Here is a 12,759-nt window from a genome sequence, read left to right on the forward strand (position 1 = left end):
TAGATGTTTGAGTTATTATAGGCAGTGTTGGGAATGTTGGATTCCTTGGGTTGTGATTTTCCTTCTAATATTCTCTGTAAGGGTGGATTAGTAGCTACGTATAGTTTAAATTTGTTTTTATCCTGGAATATTTTGTTTTCTTCGTTGATAGTGAACAATAGCTTAGCTGGGTATAGTAGTCTGGGCTTGCATCCATGGTCTCTTAGCTTCTGCAATAATCTATCCAGGACCTTCTGGCTTTCATGGTTTCCATAGAGAAGTCCGGTGTAAGTCTGATAGGTTTACCTTTATAAGTTACTTGACCTTTTCCTTTGCAGCTCTTAATATCCTTTCCTTAATTTGGATGCTTTGTGTTTTGATTATTATATGGCGAGGGGATGTTTTTTTCTGATCCAGTCTATTCGGTGTTCTGTATGCTTCTTGAACCTTCATAGAAATATCGTTCTTTAGGATGAGAAAGTTTTCTTCTATAATTTTGTTGAATATATTTTCTGGACCTTTGATCTGCAATTCTTCTCCTTCTTCTACCCATATTATTCTTAGATTTGGTTTTTTATTATGTCCTAGATTTCCTGAATATTTTGTGATGAGAATTTTTTGGATTTGCATTTTTCTTTCGTCAGAGTGTTTATTTTCTCTATGGTGTCTTCATAATCTGAGATTCGTTCTTCTATCTCTTGTATTCTATTGGTTATGCTTGTTCCTGAAGTCTCTGTTTGTTTATCTAGATTTTCCATATCCAGCTGGCCCTCGGTTTGTGTTTTCTTCACTGCCTGCATTTCAGTTTTCATTTCTTGAACTGTCCATTACCTGTTTGATTGTTTTTTCTTGGTTTCCCAGGGTATCATTTATGAATTTACTCATTTCTTCAAACTTTTTCTTATAAAAAAAGTCTTCCATTTCTTTACTCATTTCCTCCATTTTTTGTTATATTTCTCTTCTATTTCTTTAATTGAGTTATTCATACCCTGTTTAAGAGACTCTATTGCTTTCATAATGACACTGTTTTCCACTTCTTCCGGAATAGGATGTTCAAGTCCTTCTGTCGTAAGATCGCTGGAATCTGGGGTTTTCATGTTGTTTTTCAGATTGTTGGAGGAATTCTTGCCTTGGCGCCTGCCCATCTGCCCATCTCTTCCTTCAGATGCTCTCCAATGGCTCTTCCCTCCGCTGGGTGTCTGCTACCAGATTATTGCCCATTGCTATCCAGGAATCACTCTGCCTGCAGTCCTACCTTGCTGCAGGCAGGCTATTAAAACAAAGGAACTCCCTCCCATTTTCACTCACCACCTGTTCCAGCCGCAGTGCCCACCCAGGCTGAGTTGGAGGAATTTAAGCACCGAAAAAGGGAGACAGGAAGGGTAGGGTTTCCAGGCAGAAAGCCGGGATGGCGTAGGAGGAGAGGGGGTTTAGCTGGGGGAAGCTGCCCCTTTGGAGTAGCCAGGGAGATAAGGATGGCGGGAAGATTGTGTGTTCCCTTTCTGAACTTGTGTGGCAGTCAGGAACACACTTACCCCTCCATTGTATCTTCTGCTACCGGGACAATTTCTTTTAAAATAGAAAAACATTTATATCAAAACTTTAGAAGTGGGAAAAAAAATCTGGAAATACTTGTGAGGTTTCTTTTTGTTCTTATGTGTTATATGTATGTCAGCTGCCGTTTAGCTGAAGCTTTTTAAAAAAAATCTAAAAATATTTAGAACAACACTGAGGACACATAGAGCAGTACTTTTTCTCCAACTTCATCTGCTTTTATTATTTATTTTTAAATCTATCGAGAACAGAGAGTGCTGTTGGTGCACAAGTGTAGGATATTCTATTAGAGCATGTGCAGCCTTCCAGTGATCCCATCCCTGAGGAAAACTGACTATTCCTCAGTAGTTACAAAGTGCAAACACTTTTTTTATCTAGATATTTAACTTCATGAATGACTTCCTGGTTCATGTTCATGACTTGACTGATTGAACTTCTACAGGTCTTCTATAAACCATTCCAAGTGATGTAAATTTATATGTGCAATAGAATGGGCATACCTAATAAATAGTATTCCAAAATATAGGTGTCTGCTATCTCAGTCTCAAACAATTTTTCTGTTCTGCTTTTTGAGATGATTACTAAAGAGAGGAGATTTATATAGCTGTCCCATTTAGAACTGAATACTTATTCTCTGCATGTTGATCACAAGCATGTCTCTGAATTACTCAGTATACTACTGCAAAATAAAGCTTCAGCGGTGTGGATTCAGAGAAGCACTACTCTATGTGAACAAATATAATAACTTATGCAGTTTATTGCTATGACAACTTAGCAGAATTATAGAATCAAGTTTTCTTTATAGGACTATGAGCTATTACCTATGTAATCATATTTTTTTCCTTTTTTTACCACTAAAAGCAAAGAGTTCTTTTTTATGAAGCAGGTTTTAAATTTCAGCAGAAAGTGATTGGTATTCCTATGACATTGGCACCACTAGTGACTCAATGAGCCTTAACATGAAGTAACAACATAAAACAAAAGTAATTAGTCTGTTTTGTGGGTATAGAGAAGAAATACGTTAGAATATAACCCACATTTCTTGTCTGCAAAATTTCTCTTTTTTCTAATCTCTAAGAGGAACAAAATGTAGTAACCAGTTTGCAAAAGCGGCCAGAGAGATTGAGTCTAGGGTTACTTGCTTTTTCTCATTTTTGATTCCACATAGATATTCTTATATTGCCAACGTGAATGGTACAAGTTTATAGGTTTCTTTACTTCTTATCTCTGGAAACTTAAGGACTACTTATTTTTTTATCCCATTCATAAGATGAGACAATATTTTCCATAAGGGGACAAAAGGTGCAGCTAACTCCACAGCTTTATAAATAATTAGTAGAGGTCCCCTTCATTTAATGGTGCAATTATTCGTTTTGGATGGCTCATAATAACATAGTATAGTAAAAATACCTAAGAACATTTAAAGACTACAATGACAAACAATTACCTATTACTTATATAGGTCTAATTAATTTTATAAAATGTTAATTGTGATTTTATTAACCATTCACCAGTGCATATGCACTGCTATATTTTTAGAAAAGTAAACTGTTTTATTTTAATCTTAACTTGAAAATGCAATTAAACTAGCTTTTTCTACAAATTCTTATAAAGCATAAATTCTTTTTTAAGTTCTGAAGTTATATCATCACCATTTCAACATCAAAGTTGATCAAGGTGAATGTTGTCACTTTTTATTCATTTCAACATTTCTGTGCCATACACAGCTTTGTCTTTGTCGTTTAGTGAATACCTGTAAAACTAGCAGTGTTCAAGCTGTTAAATTACCCATACTGAAGTTAAAAGTACAGAGAAAGCAAACAAAGACCAACCTACAGTCCCCAACTGTAGAGAATCTAGACAACAAAGAGGACCCTAAGAGAGATATACACGGATCTACATAGGACTGAGAAAAGGACAAGATTTCCTGAGTAAATTGGGAGCATGAAGCTCATAGGAAAGGGTTAAAGAGAAGAGGGGAGGAATGGAGGGGAGTAGAGAAAAACTGTTTAGCTTAATAAAAGCAATAAAAAGTACACAGTAAAGTTTTCTTTTCATGATAAGCCCAGATATTATTATGATCAACCTTTTCCTATAATAACGTATAATTCTTAATTTGGTTTAATTTATATACATATATTACTACATATCATGCATAAGTAGATTGGGAAACCATATCATTATTACTTGATATTTAGCTTTATTTTCATGTATGTCTATGATTTATATACATAATGTGTGTGTGTGTCTATTTGTTTACATGAAGTCTGTGTGCATGTGTGTGAATGTGGGCATGGGCGTGTTACAACTATCATGAAGGTCAGGGAAAAACCTACAACCTTGGCCTGTGCTTTCCACACTGTTTGAAATAGGTCTTCTTTGTTGCTGTTCACGACCTCTTTCCTATATAACTTCTAAAAGTTTCTGGAGTCTCTCCTTTCTCTTCCTTCCATCTACCCAAAAAACTATTAGGATTTCTGATTCATGTCAACTTTCTTGACTCTGTGGGTTCCTGTGATTTGTTCAAGCCTTAATACTTCTCTAGCAAATGCTTATCTGCTAAATCATTTGCCAATCCTAAGAATAATGTTATTCAAATTTTATCTGTGGTTGGTCTAAAAGTGTATAGCTGTAGCAGTAGCACTTGGAAATAGAAACTGAAGTAAGATGAAAACCAGTATGAACTTTAAAGTGAGACTTTGCTTCCAAAACAAGCAATAAAAAACACCTGAAACATTATATATGTGTGTGTGTGTGTGTGTGTGTGTGTGTGTTCCAATGTTAATTTCCAACTAAATTTAAGAGTGAACTAAGATAAATAATCTATATTAGGAGAAAGCTTGATAGAGTCAACTATTTAAAAGTAAAAAGACAATAAATATCCATCTTTAAGACCTGTTATTAATGTATTTATGTACTTTTAGATTTTAACCCTTGAAAAATTTTTATTATTTTTTTATTTATAAAAGTTTATTAATTTATTAAAGTTTACATTTCCATCCCTCCTCCCAACTCCCTCCCACTCCCCCCACTCCTCTCCTCCTCCCTCTCCATCCCCCAGAGTAGTCAGGGTTTCCTGCCCCATGGGAAGTTCAAGTTCTTCCCCCCTCCCTCCAGGTCCAGGAAGGTGAGCATCCAAACAGACTGGATCCCAAAAATCCAGTATATGCAGAGAAAACAAGTCCCAGTGCCATTGTCAATGGCTTCTCAGAAAGTCCCCGTGCCAGTCACATTCAGAGAATCTGGCCACATTCAGAGAATCTGGTTGGATCACGTGCTCATTCAGTCCCAGTCCAACTGACTTTGGTGAACTCTCATAGATCAGTCCCCTTATATCAGTGGGTGAAAGCACTCCTCACGGTCCTCCTTTTCTTGTTCATGTTCTCCCTCCTACTGCTCCTCATTTAGACCTTGGGGGCTCAGTCCAGGGCTCCAATGTGGGTATCTGTCTCAATCTCAATCCATCAGCGGGTGAAGGTTCCCTCTGGTCTTGCCTTCTTTGCTCACGTTCTCTTTCTTTCTGCTTCTCGTTTGGACTTAGGGAATTAAGTCCAGTGTTCCAATGTGGGTCTCTGTCTCTACCTCCATCATTCGCCAGATGAAGGTTCTATGGTAATATGCAAAATATTCATCAGTATAGTTATGGGCCAAGGCCGGTTCAGGCACCCTCTCCTCTGTCCAGAGACTAATCTGGGGATCTCTCCATGGACCTGGGATCCCCTCTAGAATCAAGTCTCTTGTAAACCCTAAAATGACGCCCTTAGTTGATATATATACTTCCCTGCTCCCATATCCATCCTTTCTCCCTCCTCCCATCCCATTCCCCCAAGTTTTCCCAAATCCTCCCCTTCTCCCTTCTCTCTACACCCCAAAACCCTGTGCACCCAACTTTTGCCTCTACTTCCAATATCCAGGAGGATAACTATATGATTTTCTTCAGGTTCACCTTCTTATATAGCTTCCCTAGGATCATGAATTAAAGGCTCAATGCCCTTTAATTATGGCTAGAATCCACCTATGAGTGAGTACATACCATATTCCTCTTTTTGGGTCTGGCTTACCTCACTCGGTAAAGCATATTCTATTTCCATCAATTTGCATGCAAAATCCAAGATGTCATTGTTTTTTACCGCTGAGTACAACTCCAATGTGTATATGTTCCACACCTTCTTTAACCATTCTTCGATTGAGGGGCACCTAGGTTGTTTCCAGGTTCTGGCTATTACAAATAGTGCTGGTATGAATATAGTTGAACAAATGTTTTTGTAGTATGATAGGGCATCTCTTGGGTATATTCCCAAGAGTGGACTTGCTGGGTCCTGAGGGAGGTTGACTCCCAGTTTTCTGAGAAACCGCCACACTGATTTCCACAGTGGCTGCACAAGTTTGCATTCCCACCAACAATGGATGAGTGTTCCCCTTACTTCACATCCTCTCCAGCATAGGCTGTCATTGGTGTTTTCCACTTTAGCTATTCTGACAGGTGTAAGATGGTATGTCAAAGTGGTTTTGATTTGCATTTCCCTGATCGCTAAGGAGGTTGAGCATGACCTTAAGTGTCTTCTGGCCATTCGAAGTTCATCTGTTGTGAATTCTCTGTTCAGTTCAGTACCCCAATTTTTAATTGGGTTAATTAGAGTTTTAGTGTCTAGTTTCTTGAGTTCTTTGTATATTTTGGAGAGTAGACCTTTGTCTGATGAGGGGTTGGTGAAGATCTTCTCCCAGTCTGAAGGTAGCCTTTTTGTCTTACTGACAGTGTCCTTTGCTTTACAGAAGCTTCTCAGTTTCAGTAGGTCCCATTTATTCATTGTTTCTCTTATTGTCTTTGCTACTGGGGTTCTACCTAGGAAGAGGTCTCCTGTGCCCATGTCTTGTAGACTACTTACCACTTTCTCTTCTATCAAGATCAATGTGGTCAAATTAATATTGAGGTCTTTAATCCATTTGGACTTAAGTTTTGTGCATGGTGAAAGATCTACTTTCATTCTTCTACAGGTTGTCATCCAGTTATGTCAGCACCATTTGTTAAAGATGCTTTCCTTCTTCCATTGTATACCTTTAGCTCCCTTGTCAAATATCAGGTTTTCATAGTTTTGTGGGTTAATACCCAGGTCTTCTATTCAATTCCATAGGTTGACTTCTCTGTTCTTATGCCAATACCAAGCTGTTTTCAATACTGTAGCTCTGTAATAGAGTTTGAAGTCAGGGATGGTAATGCCTCCAGAGGTTCCTTTATTATATAAAATTGTTTTGGCTATCCTGGGTTTTTTGTTTTGCCATATAAACTTGATTATTGTTCTCTCCAGGTCTGTGAAGAAGTTTGATGGGATTTTGATGGGGATTGCATTGAATCTATAGATTGCTTTTGGTAGAATTGCCATTTTTACTATGTTGATTCTCCCAGTCCAAGCACAGGGGAAGTCTTTACATTTTCTGGTATCCTCCTCAATTTCTTTCTTCAAAGACTTAAAGTTCTTGTCAAAAAGGTCTTTCACTTCCTTGGTTAGAGTAACCCCAAGATATTTTATGCTATTGGTGGCTATCGTGAAAGTGATGTTTCTCTGATTTCCCTCTCTGCTTCTTTGTCCTTTGTGTATAGGAGGGCAACCAATTTTTTGGAGTTGATCTTGTATCCTGCCACATTAGTGAAGGTGTTTATCAGCTGTAGGAGTTCTTTGGTAGAGTTTTTGGGCTCACTTATGTACACTATCGTATCGTCTGCAAATAACTAAAGTTTAACTTCATCCTTTCCAATTCGAATCCCCTTGATCCCCTTATGTTGTCTTATTGCTATTGCTAGATTTTCAAGCACTATATTGAAGAGGTCTGGAGAGAGTGGAAAGCCTTGTCGTGTTCCTTATTTTAGTGGAAAGGCTTTGAGTTTCTCTCCATTCATTTAGATGTTAACTGTCAGCATGTTATATTTTGCTTTTATTATATTTAGGTATGATCCTCGTAGCCCCAATCTCTCCAACACCTTTATCATAAACGGGTGTTGAATTTTGTCAAATGCTTTTTCAGCATCCAATGAAATGATCATATGTTTTTTTCTTTCAGTTTATTTATATGATGTAATACATTGATAGATTTGTGTATGTTGAACCAATCCTGCGTCTCTGGGATGAAGCCTACTTGATCATAATGGATAATTTTTCTAATGTGTTCTTGGATTCAGTTTGCCAGTATTTTATTGAGAATTTTTGCATCAATGTTCATGAGTGAGATTGGCCTGTAATTCTCTTTCTTGGTTGTGTCTTTGTGTGGTTTTGGTATCAAGGTAACTGTAGTTTCATAAAAAGAGTTTGGCATTGACTCTTCTGTTTCTATATTGTGAAATTCATTAAAGAGTATAGGTATCAGCTCTTTCTGGAAGTTCTGGTAGAATTCTGCATTGAAACCATCTGGTCCTGGGCTTTTTTTGGTAGGTAGATTTTTGATAACAGCTTCCAATTCTTCATGACTGAGAGGTCTATTTAGATTGTTCAACTGGTCTTGGTTCAACTTTGGTATATGGTACTTATCTAAAAAAATGTCCATTTCTTTTACATTTTCCAATTTTGTAGCATACAGGCTTTTGTAGTAAGATCTAATGATTCTCTGAATTTCGTCTGTACCTGTGGTTATGTCCCCCTTTTCATTTCTGATCTTATTAATAGTTGACAGTTAAACTTCTATGAGTTTGTTGGGTTCCTGGGGGTAGCATTGTTGTTGAATTCTAATTTTAATTCATGGTAGTCTGACAAGACACAGGTGGTTACTAATAATGTTTTGTATCTGTGGAAGTTTGCTTTGTTACCGAGTATGTGGTCAATATTCGAGAAGGTTCCATGAGCTGCAGAGAAGTAGGTATATTCTTTCCTATTTGGGTGGAATGTTCTATAGATGTCTGTTAAGTCCATTTGATTCAATACCTCCAATAATTCTCTTATTTCTCTGTTAGGTTTCTGTCTGATTGACCTGTCCATTGGTGAGAGAGGTGTGTTGAAGTCTCTTACTATTAGTGTGTGTGGTTTTATGACTGCCTTGATTTCTAAAAGTTTTTCTTTTACATAAGTGGGTTCTTTTATACTAGGGGCATTGATATTCAGGATTGAGACTTCCTCCTGATTTATTGTTCCTGTTATGAGTATAAAATGGCCATCTCCATCTCTTTTTATTGATTTTTAGTTTGAAGTCAATTTTGTTGGAAATTAAAAACACCTGCTTGTTTCTTAGGTCCGTTTGCTTGGAAAACCTTTTCCCAACCCTTTACTCTGAGTTGATGTCTGTCTTTGTGGTTGAGGTGTGTTTCTTGTAAACAGCAGAACGTTGAATCCTGTTTTTGTATCCAATCTTTTACTCTGTGCCTTTTTATAGGTGAGTTGAGTCCATTAATATTAAGTGATATTAATGACCAGTGGTTGTTGACTCCGGTTATTATTTTTTATTATTTTTTTTGTGTGTAGTAGAGTTTGTATGTTTTTCTTCTTTGAGTTGTGGTTGTGAAGGGTCGCTACATGTCTGAGTTATTGTAGGCAGTGTTAGCTTCCTTGGGTTGCAATTTTCCTTCTATTACTTTCTGTAAGGCTGGATTTGTGGCTAAGAATTGTTTAAATTTGTTTTATCCTGGAATATTTTGTTTTCTCCATTGACAGTGAACGATAGCTTGGCTGGGTATAGTAGTCTGGGTTTGCATCCATAGTCTCTTAGCTTCTGCAATAATCTATCCAGGACCTTCTGGCTTTCATGGTTTCCATAGAGAAGTCCGGTGTAAGTCTGATAAGTTTACCTTTATAAGTTACTTGACCTTTTACCTTTGCAGCTCTTAATACCCTTTCTTTAATCTGAATGCTTTGTGTTTTGATTATTATATGGCGAGGGGATGTTTTTTTTTTTTTTTTTGATCCAGTCTATTTGGTGTTCTGTATGCTTCTTGAACCTTCATAGGGATATTGTTCTTTAGGTTGGGAAAGTTTTCTTCTATAATTTTGTTGAATATATTTTCTGGACCTTTGATCTGCATTTCTTCTCCTTCTTCTACCCATATTATTCTTAGATTTGATTTTTTTTATTATGTCCTAGATTTCCTGAATGTTTTGTGATGAGAATTTGTTAGATTTGCTGTTTTCTTGGGTTAGCGCGTTTATTTTCTTTATGGTGTCTTCATAATCTGAGATTCGTTCTTCTATCTCTTGTATTTTATTGGTTATGCTTGTTCCTGAAGTCTCTGTTTGTTTACCTAGATTTTCCATATCCAGCCGGCCCTCAGTTTGTGTTTTCTTCATTGCCTCCATTTCAGTTTTCATTTCTTGAACTGTTTCCATTACCTGTTTGATTGTTTTTTTCTTTGTTTCCCAGGGTATCATTCACGGATTTATTCATTTCTTCAAACTTTTTGTTATACTTCTTATCCAATTCTTTAAGGAAGTTATTCATATCCTGTTTAAGGGACTCTATTGCTTTCATAATGGCACTTTTTCCCACTTCTTCTGGATTAAGATGTTCAAGTCCTTCTACTGTAGGGTCGTTGGTGTCTGGTGTTTTCATGTTGTTTTTCAGATTGTTGGAAAACTTCTTGCCTTGGCATCTGTCCATCTCTTCCTTCAAATGCTATCTATTGCATCTTCTGATATTGTGTCAGGTTCCTTTGTTGGGCAGAGACTTCACTGACAGAAGGCCTACCTTTCCTCAGGCATGCTATTGAAACACAGGAACTGCCTCCTGTCGGCTTGTGCTTACCACCCAGGCCCAGCTTGCAAGGGTGCTGACCTGGGGAAATTTTATGGCCCCAGAGGGAAGGGAGGAAAAAGGAAGGTGTACCTGGATGAAAGCTGGGATGGGAGGCGGGAGAGCTTAGCAGGGTGGAGCTACTGCAGGGTGACCAGGGAGTCAAAGGGGATGGGGAAAGTCTTAACTCCTGCTAGCCGGGCTTCTGCCAAGGGCCAGGAGCAAACTCACCTTTCTGATGTATGTCTGCCAGGGGCTCAGTGCCCCTTGCTGGTCAGGAATGTCGATGCTCTGACCTTGGTTGTGTGTTCATAATTAATAAGAAGCCTCTATGGGTTAATTTGGGAGCAAGTTCAAAGGACTGAAATATCTGCCAACAACATGCAAAGTTGCTGCAGGAATGTTTACACACCTAATGGGGAGTGGTCCCATAGACTATTTACTTGGATGCCAAAGTATGTCTGCTCTCTTCTCTCTCTTCCCTTGTTCCCTTTCAGCTTGCTTTGAATCTCATCTCCATCCACCGTTCAAGCAATGAATTCTGATTTGTAAGTTTTCCCCCCAATAAATAGCTATCTATCTCTCAGTTCTGAGTCAGTGTGAGATTCCTTTTAAGTGCCCAATATCTCTGCCTTCACAGAGTTTCCCTAAATTCCAGTAGGAAAAAAATGGTATAAAGTGGTAGGTAGCAGACAGTAATTTGCAATTACTTTCTATCAAAGCTTAAAGTGTTAATTTGAACAGTCAAAATTTAAATCTATTCAATGTCTTGATAAATTTACAAAACCTTAAAAAACGCTTCCACCTTAAGGTTCTTTAAAGTATTTACCTACTTAGGTTTACATAGTGTTTCCCTAAAGGAAGAATAATGAATATAAAAATCACAAATTTGAGGTTCTTAAAAAATCTTATATATATATATATATATAATATGTATGTATCATATATATATATATATGATAGTTGATATGTGAAGATAAATTACATTTAGCTATGATTTATCAAATAATCCATCCATTCAATACATTATGTTAGGTGGCATATCACCAAAGCTGAATGGAAGCATGTTGTCTAAGGTTTTAAACTGCAAAACATAGAGGGAGGTTGGATATTTCAATTTTTATTACAGTAACTAAATATGTACAGAGGAAGAAGTCAAAATTTTAAAAAATCTTTTTAATTTGCTGTCACTATTCTAATCTTACCCAATTGACTATTTGTTCAAAGTAGGGCAGAGAAAACTTTGTAATAAACGTGTACATTATTCCTTGCACATTAATACAGTAAATTATCAAGTCAGGGAGTTAGAGTGCCCTTTGGGTCAATAGGCCACTTAAGCATCTAGTTAAATTTATATGAGTACATTGCAGGAAAGATAATTGTAATCATATAAAATGACTCAGTTCAATGATTCCAATGTGGCTTAAAGATAATGAATCTTTTGTATCATCCATCATGGGAATATTAACATTATTGAATCTTATGACTGCTAATGAGCTTTTTGCAAGGAAAAAGCATAAATTACAGACACAGATATTTTGATTGTTATAAGGATGATGCTTTAAAAAGCAATTAGTATGCCTGTGAGTAAATAGCAGATTTGAAATTGACTTTGATCACAAGGAAACTGAATATTTCAAGCATCATAACCATTTTATGAAATTTAATCGCTTAATAAAGCTAAAAAAAGTTGCAGAAGTTTTAAATAAAATATAGCAAAGAAGATTGTCATGGTCAGTAGCAGAAGAGCTTTGGGTGGATAAGGGGAAGAATCTACGAGTACATGGATAATCAACTTCCTTTAGACAGTGAGAAGTAAATGCTCTACCACTAGAATTCCAGAAACGTTATAGGAAAATATGAACATCAAATTTATGAAAATAATTAAACTGTATGTATGTGGGATGTGTATGTGCATATTGGAGTACTTCTTCTGTGTACCTTCACTTGTTTAGTTGATATTGTTAGGAGTGAATAGCTAATGAAGAGAAAACAATCTCTGCTTCTTTGATTTTGGAAAATTAAGTAACTTTAATACAAAATACAAGAGTGAGATGTATTAGAATAGGTTTATGAATGATAATTTTCTTTGAATTTCAAAGGTGTCCATTTCACTGAAGGTTTATCACAAACTCTGGCACAGAGCCAATACTTAATCCCAACACTTTTCAGTTAGGATTTTTGTGGACTCTAGCTCAGCCTTGTCTACATAGCAAGTTTTAGCCAAGCTGGGGTTATATAGTAATATCCTGTTTCATATAAACAAACAAACAAACATAAAAAGAATTGTATTTTATCTTAGGTAGTAGCAATAAATAGAAAGAATAATTTATTCTGTGTCTCTGATAAAATTCATTAAATGTACACCAAACATTTTATTTACAGAGAGGACTAAAATGAGTAGAATAAAGATATTAAATTGTACACAATTTGTCATTTCTTTTTTTATATCTTGTTCTTCATGTTTTTTCTGGTCATTCCCATTAAACTAGATGAATCTCTACCTACCTAATACATATG

The sequence above is a fragment of the Myodes glareolus genome, chromosome 18 (genome assembly GCF_982192425.1).
Source record: "Myodes glareolus chromosome 18, mMyoGla1.1, whole genome shotgun sequence".
Classification (NCBI taxonomy): Eukaryota; Metazoa; Chordata; class Mammalia; order Rodentia; family Cricetidae; genus Myodes; species Myodes glareolus.